General features: G+C 42.8%; 1 protein-coding gene across 3 annotated transcripts in view; it reads right to left on the bottom strand.

Annotated features, from left to right (window-relative positions):
- Positions 1 to 20,697, bottom strand: part of htr4 (5-hydroxytryptamine receptor 4) — a 163,019-nt gene that overhangs the window by 5,096 nt on the left and 137,226 nt on the right. The gene's annotated exons all lie outside the window — the stretch shown is intronic.

Below are 20,697 nucleotides of genomic sequence, written 5' to 3'. Positions count from 1 at the left end.
GGGAAAAGAAGTGTTTCAGGAGCTTTTTAATGCCGACAGCAGTCAGACTGGGAGGACAGTGTTCACCAGCTGACCTAAAACACACTCCATCTCCAAACCAGAGCTAAATACAAGCGTGAAACCAAACTGCTGCACTTCATATCGATATAAAAATGAAATAATGAGAGGAGCTGGAGGGAGCAACCATCTTTAAACACGTGCAAAACCAATGAGATGCAGACTCAGAAAAAAGATCACCTAAAATAAGTTTCATATTAATGTAGACGAACGTAATAATCGAGCACGCTGTTGTGGTGTGCTGCATTTTCAGCTGTGAATCAGCTGAGAGTATTATTATTAGTATTACTGAGAAGAGAAAAAGGAAACATCAATGAACTTTAAGTTTGAAAAGGCCAGTGAAGATGTGCCTTCTGCAGCTAATAAAAAACAGAGGTGTCTGATATTAGAAAATGACCCAGCTGGGAGGAGGTCCCGGGTTCAATGTGAGGGCTGACGTTCAAGTGCTCAGTCTCGTTCTGAACGCGCTGATTCCAGCATGATTTCCTCCTGCAGCCTGGAGCTGCTCACAGCACAAAAGATCCTTCCAGCAGGAGGACTCACAAACCTACAGAGAAAACTCAGGACCCTGCTCCAAGAAATGTGTGTGCACCATGTGCGGCACCTGTGTGCACGCACTGTGTGCACTCACAGGTGTGTGCATGCACAGAGTACGTGATTGCATACATGTTTTGTGTACGTAGACAGTGTGCGCGCAGGCTAAAACTATTACGAGCTGTTTACGCAAACACCCCGGCCCAACACACTTCCTGCCGACTAACTGGCCGTGAAATGCGTCTTCCAGACAGCCGCGAACATTTAAAGCTTCTCAAATGCAGACAGCTGCACATTCTCGTCATAGCACTACTCCAAATTGCTGCCACATTGCGGCGTTCAACCCTCGCCAGCCTCACTGAGGGGGGAACAAAGATGCTGGCTGAATCGGGACCCTCACTTTGATTCCAGGGGCCCCCTTACCTGCCAGCGTCTGCACTACAGATAAAGTTCAATAGGTACAGGATGTGACATCATCAATGGATCACCCTGTGGGTATTCAGTCTAATTATTAACGTGTTTATGTGAAAGAGGCGGAGTTTACAGTACGTAACCAATCAGGAGCATGGACAGGTGTACAGAGAGCAGAGTATTGTAATTATATAACAGTTGCCTTAAGGTGCATTAATATCTTTAAAGGCAATAAACACTAAAAAAACAAAGGAAGATAAAAGGAACATATTAGAAAATGTTCCATATTCACTTAAATGAAAAGACGTGTAAGACAGTTAAAGTTAACCAGTCTCAGGGGAAAAATTATTTCAGCATTAGTTTTATTTTATTAGTCATTTTTAGAAGAGTAAATATGCTCAGTTATACATTTTATATGAGTGAAACATGTGGTAGGCTTTGTAGTGTCTCACACAGTCAGCTGCCATCTTCAGTGACTGTGGTGGGGATGAGATGGAGTCAGTGTGTGATGAATGTGGTCACGGTGCCAATTACACTCGATTACCTGCAAAAATCACAGGAATTCAGTTCAAGCTCAGAGGTCTGAAGCAGAAATTCCTCCACCCACAGTGACGTAGTCGCTAAAGCAGCGGTCCCCAACCCCCGGGCCTCGGACCGGTACCGGTCCGTGAGTCGTTTGGTACTGGGCCGCGAGAGTTGAGGCTCTGGTGTGAAATGTATGATTTTCAGGGTTTTTATCGGTTTTCAGCGTTATGTTGTTATCGTTTTTATCGTTAACTCGGTTTTCCTGGGTCTTTTCACGTGTGTTATGAATAAATCGTCTTTTTTTTCGGTACCGGTACTAGTTTTATTTTGTTGTATTCATCCGCGACACCTTAAAGGCCGGTCCGTGAAAATATTGTCGGGCATAAACCGGTCCGTGGCGCTAAAAAGGTTGGAGACCGCTGCGCTAAAGAGCTGACCCCAGTCTCACGGATCGTTCGTGATCATGGCGAGGCTGCGGTCCTGTTTTCACTAAGGTCTAAGGAATCCTCCAGGAACCTTTGAACCACAGAGCTGAACCTGAAGCATCCCTCCTGCTTCACCTTGCATCCTCGGGTTTGCTGCCGGTTGTTTCCTGGCTTCTGCTCCTGGATTTCAGGCTGCAGGTCTGGTTTGTGCTCAGTTCAGATTTGGTTTTTCTGTGAGCCTCAGACTGTGGCAGAGCTTCTGTGTTTTTTGTTTCTCCACATTGCCGTTAAATTAGAGCTCGCCTTCTGTTTGCCATCGCTGCCTTCGACACCCTGCAGACACGTCCTCGTGTCGCATAGCTGTGGATCCTGTGGCAGCGAGCCGTCATGTGAGCAGACTGTGCTTTCTGCTTTGCTGCACAGACGTCAGTCCAGCTAGCACCTTTGTGAAACAGCCCAATCAGATACAAGGAAACCAACCATAATGCATTAACATGTAACAAGCAGCAGTTTCATTCATCAGAATCAATGAAGCATCCCAGTGTTTCGTTGAAAAGCTCAAACTGAAGAAAACTAAAAGCTCAAAAAACCGCTCAGCTCTGCACGAACACAGACAGCGGTGTTCAGACAGCGGAAGTCGACCAAAGGCAGGAATGCACTTTCATATCTGGAAGAAGTGAAACTGTGGAAACGGATCCGTCCTGTGTTTAGCCGAGGCTTTGTTTGTACACAGCTGAGCCAACGGGCCAACTGGCAGAGCAGGACGGAGAGGCCGGGGAGGGAGACACGAGGCCCGGATCACAGGCAGACTAAACATTTCTGCACATTCTGGGCACTGGTGTGGCCAGCATTCATCTTGATGAAGTGCCCTGAGCAAAACTTTGAACGTGCTAAGCAACGGACATGATGCCCCGTGTGGGCGGGAGTTGAAGACGAATATCAGCCAGATAACGTAGAAACACATATTTCATACGCTGTGATCTGGACTGTGTCACACTTACAGAAAATAAACATTTTCTCTGAGCTCACAGGAAACTTCAAGTTCCCGACTTTCCCGATGCTGATGAAAACAGCGAGCATGCACATCTGCGGAAAAAGGAAGAGATGGTGGCATCGTTGTGCCTCTGTAGAACAAACTCTGGGATCGTCTCATTTTTCATTGATTTTCCTGCTGAAATCAGAAGAAAGTTTGATAAATTGAATAACTGAATTTAGAGCCAAGAGTTTCAGTAAGTGTCGCCATTCGTCCTCGTGTTCTGTGTCAGCTTATTAATGCTGTTAAAGCTCATCCAATCACTGTGCACCTGCTCTGACACTCACAGTTTCACGTCAGGCGTGCAGCAGTAAATAAATCACTCTGAATGTCGTGGCATCTTTCAAGAGCACAAGTAGGGATGGAGGCAAACCCAGCGTCATGCAGCACCTTTGGGGGGGCGTGGCCAGTCTGGCGTGGTAAACTGACGCATGAATAACAGTCTTTCTAAGGCTACATGTTTCTATTGTTTCACCTGTCATTTAACGTTGTCAAGTATGAAAGCCTCAAATCGCTGCGTGCCGCGGCACATTTTAAACCTCACGTCACCTTTGCAGTTTAATTTACAGGCTCAGGGATGCGCTTTACTCAAGCTCTCTCAAACTCTTCTCTTGTTTTAATTTCAGGTTACTGCAGACACACAGGTGTGGCCCCACGTTCTCTCCACCGTCTGTGACAGGAACACATCTGCTGATGGTGAGGATCACCAACCCTCACCATCGAACCGAACCGATGTGAAATCAGCTGCTGAGATGTTCTAGCATTTGAAGCAGCCAGCGTCTCCACAACGATCCAACCCCACGGACGGCCGCTTGATGTGTCGTCCCTGCTCCGTTTCCTCCAATCACAGGTGATCGTTACAATCAGGAAGCTCTGTGTGTGTGTCTGTGTGTGTGGTCTGTTTCTCCCCAGTTTAACTGTTAAGAAAGCAGAAGTGAGTCTTGAAAACACGTTGGGGCGCTGATAAAGGCGGGGGAGGTGTGTGTGTAATAGATTTGAGGGGAATACAATAGGCAGGAATTTGAATAGGAAAGAGATTACGCCGTATTGAGCTAACCGAAAAGAATGAGACGGAGAATTTTATGCAAAAATTATTCAAACTTCACGCCCACGAGGAATGGCTGTTTCCATCTCAGATACAGTCTGGCATAAGAAATATGAGTTTCTGAGAGGACTGAATACGGAGAGGAAATATATTCTACATAAAGCACTGATGTGAACTCCTTTGACCTTCAGGAAGATTTATTTGTTACTATGCAGGTAAGCACGAGCACTCCGAGCACGCAGAATGCCATCACCTCGACTGCAGAAACGCCAGTTTGGGAACAAAAAGAGGTGATAAGGAACTCATTTACAAAGCACCACTGGAAGCAAACTTTTCCCTCTGAGCTGGAAGAAGAAGCCAAACTTCCTGAGTAAAGCTTCACTGCTTCAGAGCCAAAAGGAAAAGCCTGAAAGTGCTAACACAGCTGACGTCAGGTCTGCAGAGGGCATCAGAAGTTTGGACTTTCATAGGATTACATCTGCGCACGTTTTTAGAAAGGATTCGACCTGCCGCAGGTAAACAGACACAGGAAATCCTGGAGGTATGTGCTGTCTGCACAGCCATCGAGCACCATGTCTTGTACATGCTCTGAAGGATGACGGTTAAGGAGAAACCGACGATGACTGGAATTTTCTGCTCAAAGCTCACAGAAGCTAAAAAAGAGAGGGTAAAAAGGGCCAAACAAAGCCCCGTCCCAGCTCATTTAAACCTGCACAGCTCTTTCATGATGTTTGAATCGATGCTTTTAACAGCAAGTAGAAAGACAGCGGCTGTGTTCCCGGTGCCACACACAGCTTCAGCTTTTCCTTTATTTCTCCTTGTTTATCGGTTCGATTAAACTCATTTCAGCAGGAAATACACCTGTGTCTACTAAAGAGCTCATCCTGGACCAGTCCACAGAGACATTTAACAACATCCTGCAGAGATGCTGCCACACATATAACACAACTCATAGAACTCAACACAAACAGAACAAAACTCTACATTTAAACAGGAAGTTAAGTAAAAGAGGAATATATTCAGGAGCAAATAAGAACTGAGCACCATGAATGGAGCTGACGACGCCTGTGAGAGCTCATTAATCCAGAAGTGTTCCTTGGTGTGTCTGCAGCTCCTGCCTTTTGAACCTCCAACCAGAGATGGTCCTCTTTGGCTCCCCAATTTTTTCAGAGGATCAGATCAGCCAGGCAGCGCGTCAAACCAAAAAGATTGTCGCTCATTTCCTGGGACACACCTGCTTTGGCTCCTCTCCTCTGGTTTCCACTCAGGTATCAATTTCAGGATCCTCCCATTTGTCTAAAAGTCAGTCATGGTCTCCAACCTCTCACACGCCTCTCCAGCTTACAGGTTCCTCCGGTCAGCTGGTCGGATGCTCCTGACTGTCCCCACTCTAGATTTGGCCTGCTGAACAGCATCCAAACATCCTGTGGGCTCACTGTGTCTCCTGCACCTCTTTTAGCCACGTCTTTATAATGAGTGTTTCCCTCATGTACTTGTACCCAGTATAGGTGTCTTTATAAAAGCATTTAATCTGAGTCACTCATGCTTCATTTTAATCTTGATCACCTGATTAAAAACCAGTTCTGTGGTCTTCATGAAGCTTCAACTTTAAATCAAAGAAGTACAGACAGCCTGACTGCAGCGCTGAAATGAAATGTTTATGTAAAAATATGGCTGCGACTCATTAAGTCCAACAAAGTGGAAGCAGCAAGTTTGACAGAGATAAAGCAGGAGGTGTGTGTGTGGTCAGCGTTCCCTGTTAAAGCTCAGACAGCTCATCAGCATGTTTCACCCTGCAGCGTTTAAAGCCGAAAACAATAAAGCGCAGAAACGCTGCTCAGAGTCTAATCAGCTGCTGCGAGGATGCCTCCTCCGGGCCCGACATGCACATCGCAGCACACGATGCATCACTGTCTCCCACATCTTCTCTGCCGTCATGGTGATCGCCAGCTCCCCGCTGAGCTGCGTGGGATTGAAGCGCAGCTCGCTGTACGCGGCATCACTCTGCAAACGGAGCTGAAGACAGCAGCTGAACTTCATTTTTTTCTGAGAGGCAACCCTGACCGTGTCAGTGAGAAGCAGCTTCCTGAAACAGAACAGCTACTCATATGAACAGTGACACAAACCAGCCAGTCGCCGGCATGCCTTTATCTGTTCTTTGCAACAAGTTTAATTGCACAGAACAGAACTGCAATTCTGCTTTTTGCTTGAAAGTCCCAGAACCACTTAAACAGGCTCTTATTCTGAAACATCTGAAGGTGAACACTCAGTGCTTCACTGTAAATGTCACACCTGGGGTCCCACCTGACCACTCACTGAAATCTACTTCCTCAGCGACCTAACCAGGTGTGCCCCGCCTCTCAACCCATCACAGCTGGGGCAGGCCCCACACCCTGTGACCCCCAATGGAATAAGCTGAATAAACTTCACAGTAAATAAAATATAGACAGAAAAAATGAAAAAAAAGTGTAAAAACTTAACATGAAAATACAGACCTTCTTATTAAAAATATAATAAACAACCAGCCACATTTTCTTTGTGTCACTGGTTTTTAAATGGTGTAACAAAATCTCAATGAATGAGGCAGCGAGGGAAAGAGCAAGAACCGGGACCTGGTCCAGCACCGAGCCTGCAGGCGAGAGCTCCAGACATGACTCTGAAACGCTAAAGTCAATAAACCCGATTGATTTGAGCTGTTTATCATAACTCAGTGTTAACTATAAAACTCAAATAAAAAGCAGTGATTTATGACACTTTCATTTGTCCTCATAAATCACTCGAAAGGCGGGGCCAAAGATCTTATTTTGGCACAAACAGGTTGGTATTCCTCTCTTCTGTTGGTGGTCATGAAGCGTACTGATGGGATGGAGGCACATGCTGCTACTTATATGAAGAAGTCAGTGTGGAAGCCTCTGAGCAGATAAAACACACCTAAAAAAATATATACACACTCCTGCACAGCCCGATGGTCCTTTGGTTTCTCAGCTCTCTACAGTGAGCCACAGTCTAAATCAGAGACGCTGGAGGCGCGTTGAGCTGAGCAGCACCAAGGCTGAAAACACTCACAGGCAGGAGGAGGGGGAAGAATGCAGGCGGGTCGCAGGGAAGTAAACACAGCACATGTGCATGCTTCACTGCATCTATACATGCATGCATACTGTACACAACATGGGGGTGGCTGAAAGATGCTAAAAATATACAAGCAGAGCCGTCTGAGCTTCCAGGTGACTTTCACATAGTGTGTGTGTGTGTGTGTGTGTGTGTGTGTGTGTGTGTGTGTGTGTGTGTGTGTTTTCTAGGAATGAGAGTGCTGGCTCTCAGCAGATCAGAGGTTTGATTATTTTTGGATGACTGACTTCTGCAGCGTTCCTCGGCTAATTGCCTACATGACTGGAATGAGGACAAAAAAGCAGCGTGTGTTTGCACGTGTGCGACTGCACGTACACACTGCTTTAAAACAACGAGATAGAATTACTTTTATAAATACTCTACTCCTTTTTGTCACTACAGATCCCTCAGCCCCACCTAAGGCCTAAACTACAGTAAAGTATTTGGATTACACCACCAAACAGCTTGTTGTTGACTTCAGCACGTTTCCACTGCTGACCCATGATAACACTTATCCCTAAAATGGAGATGCAATGAAAGCGACTTATTGTCACGTCACTGGTTTGATGTTGATTATTTGTTGTTGGCTAACCAGCTGTTTTGGTCGTCGGGACAAATAAGCTCCAGCGACCAAAGAGTTCCCTGTCCTCAGATGATGGAGACGATTCACACTGACACCTCTGAGATCTACAAGACTCAGAGGCTAACATGACGAGCTAACACGATTGTGGTCAGGTTTTTGCAACTTTATTCATACTTTTCTGTATATATTATCTGGAAATGTTGCACCCTTTCTGAACAAAATGCTGAATTCTTGTGTTAAATCCATTTCTACACAGACTTTCAGCAGTAGCAGCAACGTGTGCCTGTTAAAATGCCAAATAAAGATTCATCACAGTGTAAAAGAGGAAATATTAAATATGTTCATTTAGTTGAATCACAATATTTGTACCATACACAAGCACCCATCCATGTGCATGCATGAGAACTGGAGATGGGAATGGAGACCCGGTTCTCAATAGTTAAGTTCCTTGGAGTTGTTACTCTGCTTGCCTGAGATCCGCAGTCAGCTGATCTCAGTCGGTGTGCTGGAGGAGGAAACAGTGGTGGATATGAAGGGATTGTTTGTGTGTCGTCATTAGGATGGGGTTTGTGTTGCAGTGTGCAACGGCAGCCTCAGGTTTATATTATTAAATGTAATTATGAGACTGTGTGTTTACAGAATAACATGAATATAAGACACACAGATGAAAGTACTTTCTCTGGTGAGACACTAAAATAACACGCTGCATCAGTTTGATCAAAAGTAATGCTTAATGTGTAATATAATGTTTTTAGAGTAATGACGCCAGCACTGATCAGAACAAAGATGGGAAAACCTCGAATAGGCACAAACGTGCAACGTGCTGTCTCTGATACACTGCTGAGAGTATAAACTATAATAGTCACATCACTATGAAATATGATAAAATGAGGGGATACGTATGAATGTGCACGTATCACCTCTGTGGTATGTAAAGTACTGCTGATTCAAAGTTAATATGTCAGTTCAGTTAAAGTTGACATTATTTGATATATTTGTGGGAGACAAGTCAGCTCATTCCATTTTACAGTGCATGCCTTCTTCAAGTGTTTTACTGAAGCAACAGAGCATGAATAAAGCCAGAGTGACCAGTAAGGACACTGGAAGTGACAGATCTGGGTCTCCACAAAAGATTTGTTTTTGTGAAAAAAAATCACAGAAATCCAAAAATTCATCGTCTTCATCGTGGTGAAACTTTCATCGTCCACAGGAACAACAAAAACACCGATGTCAGCGGTGGTTCACGCTCCGACGACAGCTTTCTAAAAATGGACTGGCTGTTTTCTCAGAGAGCTCGGCAGCATTCGAATTTAAACCTGATTCAAATTAAAACTTGATATTTGTGTGGATTTGACAACCAGTCTTTGTTTGCTCATTTGTGCGACCGGCAATGAATCCAAGCACCAGTTTACAGAAAAGTCTGAAAGCATACTGTGTACTTGTTCTTGGTCCCGGGATGATGACATCTAACTGGACTGTAAACACTTGTTTTGACATGTTATTGTAAATATGTCATGTTTGCCACGGTCCTCTGGTTTTAAAACCAACGCTTGGTACTTTTTCTGCATGAACGATCGCCCTGTGTCACCAGGAGAAGACTCGCTCAGCATTTACGTCCCGTTGCTTCAGCGCCGCCACGTTTATCGGTGCTGAGCTCACAGATATTTATTCACACGCGGCTTCCTCAAACAGAGACCGGCTCTCAAAGAGCTGATTTTTGATTTACTCTGAGGTGTTAGACAACTCCTGTATACACACCATATTGTTCTGCTAAACATACAAGTGAACACTTGCATTGTATTCTGCAGCCAAGCCCTCATTTGATCCATTCTCAATATGAGAATATCGAACTCCCCGGAGTTCCCCGAAGCCCCCGGAGGACTATCATTAGAGGACTGAGCCTCAGATGAAAGCTACAAATATGTCACTGAACAACTGCCTAGAAAAATGCATCCTGACCTCACGCAGTGAACCTTTATCAATCTATGAAGGTCTCCATCTATCCATCTCATTTATTCCAGCTGTCATAGGCCAGACGTTAGCAACTGCAAGAATACAAGGCAATTAGGGCTGCCACAAACGATTATTTTGATAGTCGATTAGTCACCAATTATTTTTGCAATTAGTCGACTAATCAGATCATGCATCCATTAGACGTAAAACATACAGCTTATTGCACCAGCACGCATCTGCTCTTATATAACTATCATTAGCTTACAGCTTTAAGTGTTTAAGGTGCTAACTAAAAATAAAGACAAGATGATAGTTTATTGAATTTTAATGAAATCTGCAGATTTTTTAGGTGAAGTTTAATAAACTCAGCTGTCTGCTGAAAATATGCTAAAGGTTTATTTTGTGACCCAGAAAGAATAATAAGAGTAATATTAAAACTAACTAGCTGCCGCCATTGTTGGAAACTGAGCAGGGCCGCACTATGAATTCTGGGATACAGCTTCTTCTTCTTCTTCGGGGTTTAACAGCAGCTGTCATCCTTCTTCATGCAGTGCTGCCATCTTCTGTTTCAGTCCGTTATTACACTCTCTTACAAATCTTACAAAGCTTCAAACAACGCGTCGACGATTTTGATAGTCGACGTAATCGTGACTAGTCGACTAATCGTGCCAGCCCTAAAGGCAATATTAACCTCTATGGGCTGTGGCTTGTTAAGGTTTTCCCACATAGGATATAAAAATTCTTTATTTCTTTTACTATTAATAAAAAGGTAAACTGTCGCACATGAGAGGACTGAAAGACAGAAACTATTAAACAGAGTCATTGTCATTCTTTGATGGCCAAAATGATGTCGCCGTCTCTTTATATATGAAGTAAGGCCAAAAACAACGGACAGCACAAGTATCTGTCCAACCAACAAGAACAATTGCAGCCACATAGTTTCACTATGAGGCCTCAAGACTGTCATGGCAGGTTTCTGGTCAGTCTGGTGGACAGAAGCTCCATCTTTTCCTGCTGTAGAGTTACTCACAGCTGGTATCCAAACGAGTCTATAAAATGATTTATTACAGTGTGGAAAACAGTGGATTTAATCTTCATGTTGTGCCACATAGATGAGGTCAGAGATGGTTGGTTGGTGTCCAAAGCACACTTCATAAAAATTCTTACATTATTAGAAGCTGCATCCACAGACTGTATGGCAGCATGACACAGACAGGTACCTGCTAATCAGTGGCATCCTGTTAACATGGGAGTCTATGGGTACTGACTCACTGCTGCCTCTGCTGGACACCAGAGGAACTGCAGTTCTTAATGTTTCCATGGTTGAATTTTGTTTTACTTGCAGTTTGTCACCAGCCCACTTTGCAGTTTAAAAAAGCTGCTTGACTCATTTTTGCTGGTGCATATAGATCAATCACTACATACTGTAGCTCCCTTTCTTTTCATCTGCACGTTTTACTCAGATCTCAGTTTGAGACGGCGCGAATGGTGGATAGTGAAGGAAGGCGAATGGAAAATTTCCTGCCAACCCGAGCTTTCTACCTGGCAGGGAGAAAAACATTACATTTGTGAAGCCTGGAGTCCCACGAGACCAGGGGAAATATCTTCATATTTATACGACGCTCGGAAAAATAAACAGACCTCCATAAACAGAAGACGGTAATCATGAATGAAACCTCAGAGAGATTCAGTGCGTGTCTGTGTGTCCAAACTGGGTTTGTGTTCAGATTTGTGTGTCAGTAAAATGAGGAAATAGAAGACAAAAAGACTCTGTGTGTGTGTGTGTGTGTGTGTGTGTGTGTGTGTGTGTGTGTGTGTGTGTGTGCATGACAGTAAAACAAAGAGAAGGGAACAGATTCTTTGTTTTCCACCTCATAGTGTGCAGCCTAAAAAATTGAAATGTAATATATATATATATATATATATATATATATATATATATATATATATATATATATATATATACATACATATATATATACACATACATATATATATGTGTATATATATATACACATACATATATACATATATACACATATATATATAAATACATATATGTGTATATATATATATATATATATATATATATATATATATATACATACATACATACAGTGGGGCAAAAAAGTATTTAGTCAGCCACCGATTCTGCAAGTTCCCCCACCTAAAATGATGACAGAGGTCAGTAATTTGCACCAGAGGTACACTTCAACTGTGAGAGACAGAATGTGAAAAAAAAATCCATGAATCCACATGGTAGGATTTGTAAAGAATTTATTCGTAAATCAGGGTGGAAAATAAGTATTTGGTCAATAACAAAAATACAACTCAATACTTTGTAACATAACCTTTGTTGGCAATAACAGAGGTCAAACGTTTACTATAGGTCTTTACCAGGTTTGCACACACAGTAGCTGGTATTTTGGCCCATTCCTCCATGCAGATCTTCTCGAGAGCAGTGATGTTTTGGGGCTGTCGCCGAGCAACACGGACTTTCAACTCCCGCCACAGATTTTCTATGGGGTTGAGGTCTGGAGACTGGCTAGGCCACTCCAGGACTTTCAAATGCTTCTTACGGAGCCACTCCTTTGTTGCCCGGGCGGTGTGTTTTGGATCATTGTCATGTTGGAAGACCCAGCCTCGTTTCATCTTCAAAGTTCTCACTGATGGAAGGAGGTTTTGGCTCAAAATCTCACGATACATGGCCCCATTCATTCTGTCCTTAACACGGATCAGTCGTCCTGTCCCCTTGGCAGAAAAACAGCCCCATAGCATGATGTTTCCACCCCCATGCTTCACAGTAGGTATGGTGTTCTTGGGATGCAACTCAGTATTCTTCTTCCTCCAAACATGACGAGTTGAGTTTATACCAAAAAGTTCTACTTTGGTTTCATCTGACCACATGACATTCTCCCAATCCTCTGCTGTATCATCCATGTGCTCTCTGGCAAACTTCAGACGGGCCTGGACATGCACTGGCTTCAGCAGCGGAACACGTCTGGCACTGCGGGATTTGATTCCCTGCCGTTGTAGTGTGTTACTGATGGTGACCTTTGTTACTTTGGTCCCAGCTCTCTGCAGGTCATTCACCAGGTCCCCCCGTGTGGTTCTGGGATCTTTGCTCACCGTTCTCATGATCATTTTGACCCCATGGGATGAGATCTTGCGTGGAGCCCCAGATCGAGGGAGATTATCAGTGGTCTTATATGTCTTCCATTTTCTGATGATTGCTCCCACAGTTGATTTTTTCACACCAAGCTGCTTGCCTATTGTAGATTCACTCTTCCCAGTCTGGTGCAGGTCTACAATACTTTTCCTGGTGTCCTTTGAAAGCTCTTTGGTCTTGGCCATGGCGGCGTTTGGAGTCTGACTGTTTGAGGCTGTGGACAGGTGTCTTTTATACAGATGATGAGTTCAAATAGGTGCCATTCATACAGGTAACGAGTGGGGGACAGAAAAGCTTCTTACAGAAGACGTTACAGGTCTGTGAGAGCCAGAGATTTTCCTTGTTCGAGGTGACCAAATACTTATTTTCCACCCTAATTTACGAATAAATTCTTTACAAAGCCTACCATGTGAATTCATGGATTTTTTTTTCACATTCTGTCTCTCACAGGTGAAGTGTACCTCTGGTGCAAATTACTGACCTCTGTCATCATTTTTAGGTGGGGGAACTTGCACAATCGGTGGCTGACTAAATACTTTTTTGCCCCACTGTGTGTGTGTGTGTGTATATATATATATATATATATATATATATATATATATATATATATATATATATGTAGTGCTTTCATATATATGTGCAAGTGCAGCCATAGCATTACCCCTGCCAACATGCGCCGTTCAATTTCACCACCAGCATTGAAGAAAAGTTCAGATGGCTCATGTGTGACATTCTAAACTCAAACACTGATGCCGCTGTTGTGACTCATGCCAGCAGGTGTCAGAAACAAATAAGAATTATTTCTTCTGCTCCCAGAAATAAAAATTCAATAATGTGAGAAGTACAGGAAAATCGAGACTGGTCACAGTGTTGGTGTTGATGACACACCAGGCTGTTAGTTAATGTGTGATAAACAAAGTACAGAGTGCTGATCAGCTGTGAAGCTTGAAGCTTTGGTTCAGAAGAATCTTTACATGCTCTTCCATCCATCATCATCATCATCCACCTATCCATCTATCCATCCACACAATCACCCATTTATCCATCCATCCATCCATACAATTATCCATCCATCCATCCATCCATCCATCCATCCAACCATTCACATATTCATCCACCCATCCACACATCCATCCATTTATCCAACCTCGGATGTTTCCATCCACTCATCATTGGCATGAGCGTCAGGGTTATTTTGGAGTTTTAATTATGTTTTTGGGCTGTTGTCATTCTGACCACTCCTCTTGGCAGAACTCTTAGATTTCATTTACCTAGATTCCTGGTATAGATTCTGGCTTTATTAATAGCTGAGATCAGGGCTTTGGGAAGGTCATTCCAGAAGCGTAATGTTAGCCTACTTTATTCAGAAACCAGTTGTGATGTGTGCTTGGGATTTTTATCCCGTTTGTACACCACCAAATTCAAGTTTAACTGTCTACCTGCTGATTTGAGGTGTTGAAGAATTTTACAGTTGTCCTTCTTCCATATTCTATCCATTGTGTGCAATGTACCACACCCAACAAAACAGCCTAGAGCATGATGCTACCACCATTCATCTGATCATCAAACTTTTCTCCAGAAGGTGTTTGGCTCATCCATGCGGACAACTGCTCTGATTTTAGTAGATCTCAGTTTCCAGTTCATGGCCAGCTTGAGCCTTGGTGGTTCCTAAATTGATCCTCAAGATCATAACCAATTTACTGTCATCTGACGGTACTGAGTATTGATTTTTAATGACAACAACATTAAAATAGATTAGACAACTGTGTAACTATATAACACACACACCTATATTATGATTGATGTAATCAGCTATGAGGTCACCAAGGTCTTAGAACAAGACAGTAAAATTTGGCATGTATCAATGTGTCACGCTCGAGGTAGCTTTTACTTTAAAGACTCTATGTGAATTCGACAAATTTAAGGCCTGTCCTACAGAGCCTCTGATTGGCTTGTGTTTGTCACGGCTGCCGAGGCGAGCCGTGTGGAATAAATGAGGATCCAAGCGCAGGCAGTCGTAGAGGAGCGAAGGTGATTTATTGAACACAAAAGAATGTGGACAAACAGCAAACAGGGCTCGAACTAAACTAAACTGGGAAACAACTAAACTACAGAGCACAAACCTGAATGAAAACGAGCAGAGGAGGATGACGATGAACAGCAGGGAGAAGACACGGTGGATACACAGACTGACACTGAGTAATACAGACGAACCGGCAACAGGCAGGAGAACACACAGGGCTTAAATACACACACCAGTAATCAGGGGATGAGAGACAGGAGGGCAACACAGCTGGGAGGAATCTGGGCTGACGGGACAGGGGAAACGTAAACTGATCACACTCACATACGACACGGACCTTCACAATAAAACAGGAAACTCAGATACATGGAACCAGACAAGACATTGAACTAAACAGACAGATTCACAAACAGATGGGGAGACACCATAGACAGACAGGTACAGACGCAGACTTAGAGGCAGATCGAAAATAACACAGAACTTAAACAATCATCATCTAGAAAATGATAACAAACTAAAAGCGCTGGGTCACCGACCCAGGACCATGACAGTGTTTAGGGGTTAGGTTGATGCGTGATAATTGATACCTGGTTGGTTCAGATCTGAGGTGTGAATCAGAAGCACCGCAGGGCCAGAGCTACTGAGTAGGTAACATTTTCTGTTTAGTTTTACTTAAAGGAATAATTCTGTATTTTGTTTTATGTAATGTTGTAAACACACAGCACTCATTTTCCATATTTCCTATACACAGTTGGTCCTGCAAAAGGTGGAAGCTGTATGACATGAAGAGCTGTCTTCAGTTCAGTTTATAGAACTGCAGAGAAGACAATATTTCTGATGGAAATCCTGTCTTCTGGGTTTAGAACTACTGGTGAATATACCTTTTGCCTTTCTGAATGGCCACAATAAGATGCCTTCCTCAAATGTACTGTACATACAAGACTTAAAAAGACTTCATCAGGACCACAGATGTTTAGATGGAGGTGATGGACACTAACCGACAGCCACATGTGGCAGACGTGAACCACATATGGACTGTTTATCCTGAATTTAAATTGTGTGTGTATGCAGATGTGAACCAGATGTATCTATGTTGTTTATGGGGATTGCCATCTTTCATCTGGGCAGAGCTGACAGAGAGACAGAGAAGGAACAAACAGAGAAGAGAGAAGTGAAGTTAGCGAGGCAGCGGCCCACACAGCAAGTCCATTTAATTAGGAAGAGAAAAGCCCTGCAGCCCAGTTTACTGCAGTTACCGACTGAAAACAGCTAGCTGCTCAGTGCACATGTAAAGTACTTATTGCTGAAACTAGTTCTACTGTAGCTGCTGAATAACAGCACCAGAGCTCAGGCTGAAGCTGGTTTAGAGCAGCGATGTTGTTAGGGATGGGTGGTGAAGGAGCGTCAGCTACAACTGCACCAAACCTCTTCATGCAACAGAGCTTTAAGGCCTACTAATCAAGTCAGGACTTTAAAGTGTCAGAGCCAGTTAATGGGGGTCAACTGTGGTGGTGGTTCTACCAAGACAATAAGTTACAGAAACCTGTACCAGTACTGAAGCTGATCTTTATTTTATAATTTTAATTAATATTTTTACTTCTGGTGTGCAGGTTTGAAACATTTAATAAGCTCCAATATCAGTTTTCATTGTCTGTGGTCTCAGTTATCCAAGCCACTGTAGTCTTAACTAGAGATGGCACGATACCACTTTTTTATGTCCGACACCGATATCATAAATTTGGATATCTGCCGATACCGATATGAATCCGATATAGTGTTTTTTAATCAACAAAACTGTTTTTTTTTAATATCTTGCTGAATTTTGTATAAGTTCATACTCAAGTTTAAAACAACAACTACACTAAAGCTATTCTGTTATACCTGTATGCAAAAAAAAATGTTTCATAGTTCAGCAATACTGATCAATCTAATAAACTTAAACCTACACCATCCTCCCTATTCTGGTATTTTAAAGAGTACTTAGCGTAAATATTAAGCAACCTAACTAATAGGGTTCCAACTCCCAGCAACAACAAAAATAAATAAATAAAAAATAGGGAACCACCCCTCACGCTCCACCTCATGATGCTTAATCGACGTAATCAACCTTAATTTGATGCAGTGTGAAAAAAAATGCACAGAAATCAATTATTTTTCAAGAAATATTAAATAGATTCAACATCTTTCTTCAACAAAATTGCAGACTGCACAGATGGTACCTTCCCAAAGGAAAAAGTACTATAGCTTACTAGGGTATATTTATTACCGTAGACTCAACAGTTACTATATACAGTAATGGACTTCTATTCCTTTTACATCAAATTAAAACTTTGGGTGTAAGATTCGGATAATTATTTATTAAAAGCTAGGCATTTTAAATGAGAATAAAGAAAAGTGTGTCTTTGTGCCCCTTTTCCCTGTTCATGCCCTATCGGCCCCCCTGGCTAAACTTTGCTAGATCCGCCCCTGCACAGTTACAGCCGTCAGCTGCGTAGAAAAAGATCCTCGAGTAGAAAGTAATATTAAATAAATTCTAACAACAGCTTATCAAGCTTAAACGTGCTGCTGTTGTTTATCCACTGGTTTCCTCTTTCTGGTGCAAAGTGGGCCAAAAGCAAACTAGAGAGACGGACTCGCGACAGAAAAGCCGATCAGCTGATCGTTAAGCAGTTTCATGATTGAATTAGCAGCAAGAAGAGGCAGTCGCTCCATATATCGCTTGTTAAGCTTAACGCAGGAATGCTTTACAAACATTCAGAGATGGACTTACACACTTGCTTTACTTCTCTCGGGGATAACTTTGTCGGAGATGAAATGCCGGGTTGCTAGCGAAGCTCCACATGCTATCCAAACCACCGACAGGTCCCGCATGCCACAGCCGCTCTATCACGTGATGCATACTGCTCCGACGTGCTAACGTTCTGAGGCGAGTTAAGGCGCGTTGCAAGTTTTGTGAGGTGCTTTCGTGATATTTAATGGATCGGATTACATTTTTTATTTTTCTCCGATATCCGATCCAGTAATTTAGGTCAGTATCGGACCAATACCGATACGTAATATCGGATCGGTCCATCTCTAGTCTTAACTGCTGAAGACAGCTGGACTTTTATTTGGTTCATGAAGCTTTTAGCATAAATTTCTTACAGAAATTTCAGTTTGACTTTAGTTGGATTGCATTGTGCGAGATGTCCAGCCTGTCCAGGTGTAGTCTGTAGTCACCCTAACAGCTGGGATTGGCTCCAGACTAACATTATTCTGAATACTTAATCATGCAAAACTACACTAGTAGACACAAATCCACAGTGGAAGCCACGAAGTAAGAGGAACTTCCTTCTCCTGGAACATGGAGAGAAATCCGAGTTGTTTCATCTGCAGCGTCTGGAGAACTTCTGGTTGGACGTCTTGCTTCGACACACTGATGATGTTCCTGGGTTTCAGATGGCTGCTTATCTGAGTGCATACAGCAGTACCATTTAAAGAGCTATGATAACTTTCACTCTTATAGCTCTGAAAATGGCGCTGTGGTCTGCAACAAGTCTCTCAGTCGCATTTGTTCAGATGCAAGTACATCAGCAATCAGTAGTCTCTTACTCACATGTCACATATGCACCTTAGAACACCCAGTGACGGCTATTCAGTGCTGGTCAGATGATACTCTGATGGTTTTTAGTTTTGCCCTGGGATTCATTCCAGGAAGGGACAGAAAACAAAAATCACAACAGAAAGAAAAACAACAGCGAGAGGTTTGCAAAGAGCATTGTTCTGTATGTCAGCATGTTTTAGGAGAAGAAAATAGAAAAAGTAAATTAAAAATTATTAATTAAAAAGTAGCAATAAAGAGAATATGCATCTTTTGCCAGTTGCAGATTCAAAAACACTTATACCACATTGTTTAAAAAAATCATAATAAAGAAACTGACAAAACAAGACAGCACCATACACCACACAGGTTCATACACCAACTCGTATACAGCTATTTAAAGTTATTTTAAATCCTATTACTGGTGAGCTACCAGGTAACTGAAGTAGTTCAATGGATCAGACTGTTGCTGTACACAAATACAGGTCCACATGAAGGAGAACCAATCAGTACTTTGGGCTGTATAAGCTGGAGAAATGGCATCTACTAACTGCTATTTCTTTAGGTACACAGTGCACAACCTGATTTGAGTTTGTTTTGTGTGTGTGTGTGTGTGTGTGTCAGTATTAAGAGGTCTGGCAGTCTGAAAGCCCCCAGGAAGGTGAGAAGCGTTGAGGAGTGGTGTAATTAGACCTGAGCATCCTGCCAGCAGCAGCAGAGAGAGGCAGACAGACTCAAGTGGCCAGTGCAGGGTAAATAAAAAAGATGCTCTCTGTCAGGAGTCTGAAACCTCTCAGTCTTGTCAAGGTTCTTCTAATTCTCCATACAGCTTCCTACTCTCGTTCCAAATTAACATGGAATTATCATCTAAAATGACACCTGTGGTTTATCTGCTGTGTAATCTGATATTTCTGCTCCGAATGACCAAAAATAAAATAACAGAGGAGTTTTCTGTCTGCCAGGCATCTTTAAAGGAGCTCCACCTGTTTGCAGGTCTTAGGGAGCCTGGTTGCATCTTCTGCTCATTGTCCTCATGACACACCAATAGTATCAGTCTAAAGCTCCCACGTCACCTCGTTCACCAGTTTTTACATGCCTGCCCATGCCTGAGGACAATGCCTCATCACCCTATTATGGCTGAGCGGTTTGAAAAAACTAAAAACAGCAATACATTGAAATCAGGAAATGCCACCATTTGCCACCAACCCGAGTTGACCAGTTTCAGACCAAAATTCTGATTTACAGGTAAAGAAAGAATAATCCTGACTGTGCACAGCCGTATATGTATTAACAACTAGGGCTGGGACATATCATACCGTTCACGGTAATATGGACTGGACTGATTCTTATGTAGCGCTTTTCTACTCTCCCGGAGTACTCAAAGCAACATGCCACATTCACCCAGTCACACCCATTCTCACTTGGGGTTAGAATCTTAACCAAGGATACTTTACATGCAGACTGGAGGAGCCAGGGATCGAACCCCCAACCTTCCGATCAGTAGGTGATCTGCTCTACCTCCTGAGCATACAGCCACCCCTAATACCGGTATAATGTTAAGCAATGATAAGAAAATGAAATATCGCGATAGAATATGGGTAAAATGCGCATGCGCAGTGCCCCTGTTTTCATACGCACATGGCAGAAAAAGCATGGCAGCGACGGAGAATGAGAAGGGCGAAAGTGGATCGTTTAATGAAACAGATGAACCAGAATTGGTTTGTAAAAATGCTGCAACTTCAGTGATGTGGAACTGTCCGTCAGAAACATACCAAAGCACAATTTTTGGTAGAGCATGCAAGCAGGCTGTCGTTATTACCATGTTTTTTGGAAAATAAGTCACTCTTAAAATCCTTTGATTTTCTTAAAAATCGACAGCGCCCCTTATAATCTTATGTGTGAATTCCGGTTGTACTTACTGACCTCAAACCAATTTTATGTGGTACACAGGGCTCGAAAATCTGTCAAAAAATGTCTTAGTACGACTTTGGTAAGCTACGAAGCCGCACCACATGATGGGTTGTCAGAGCATTATGGCTATCGTAGTCAGGCGCCTCGCGGAGTGATACATACAGTGCTTCAACATAATATTACTGTATTGTGTGTGTATAACCGCTTTTTAAGTTTTGTGGATATTATACATGGTTATGCTGAGGATATGTCGGCCAATTTCCACTGCAAATGTCTTTTGGTTAAACTTTCAGCAAGGAATTTACATCTGCACTGTTAAATTTTTATATAACTTTAATGC

Source organism: Aulonocara sp. 'chitande type north' Nkhata Bay, linkage group LG2 (assembly GCF_057382095.1).
Source record: "Aulonocara sp. 'chitande type north' Nkhata Bay isolate Kocher_YH1m ecotype deep benthic linkage group LG2, A_spYH_male_GT1.1, whole genome shotgun sequence".
In the NCBI taxonomy this organism is placed as follows: Eukaryota; Metazoa; Chordata; class Actinopteri; order Cichliformes; family Cichlidae; genus Aulonocara; species Aulonocara sp. 'chitande type north' Nkhata Bay.
This window is presented reverse-complemented; position numbering and strand designations above follow the sequence as displayed.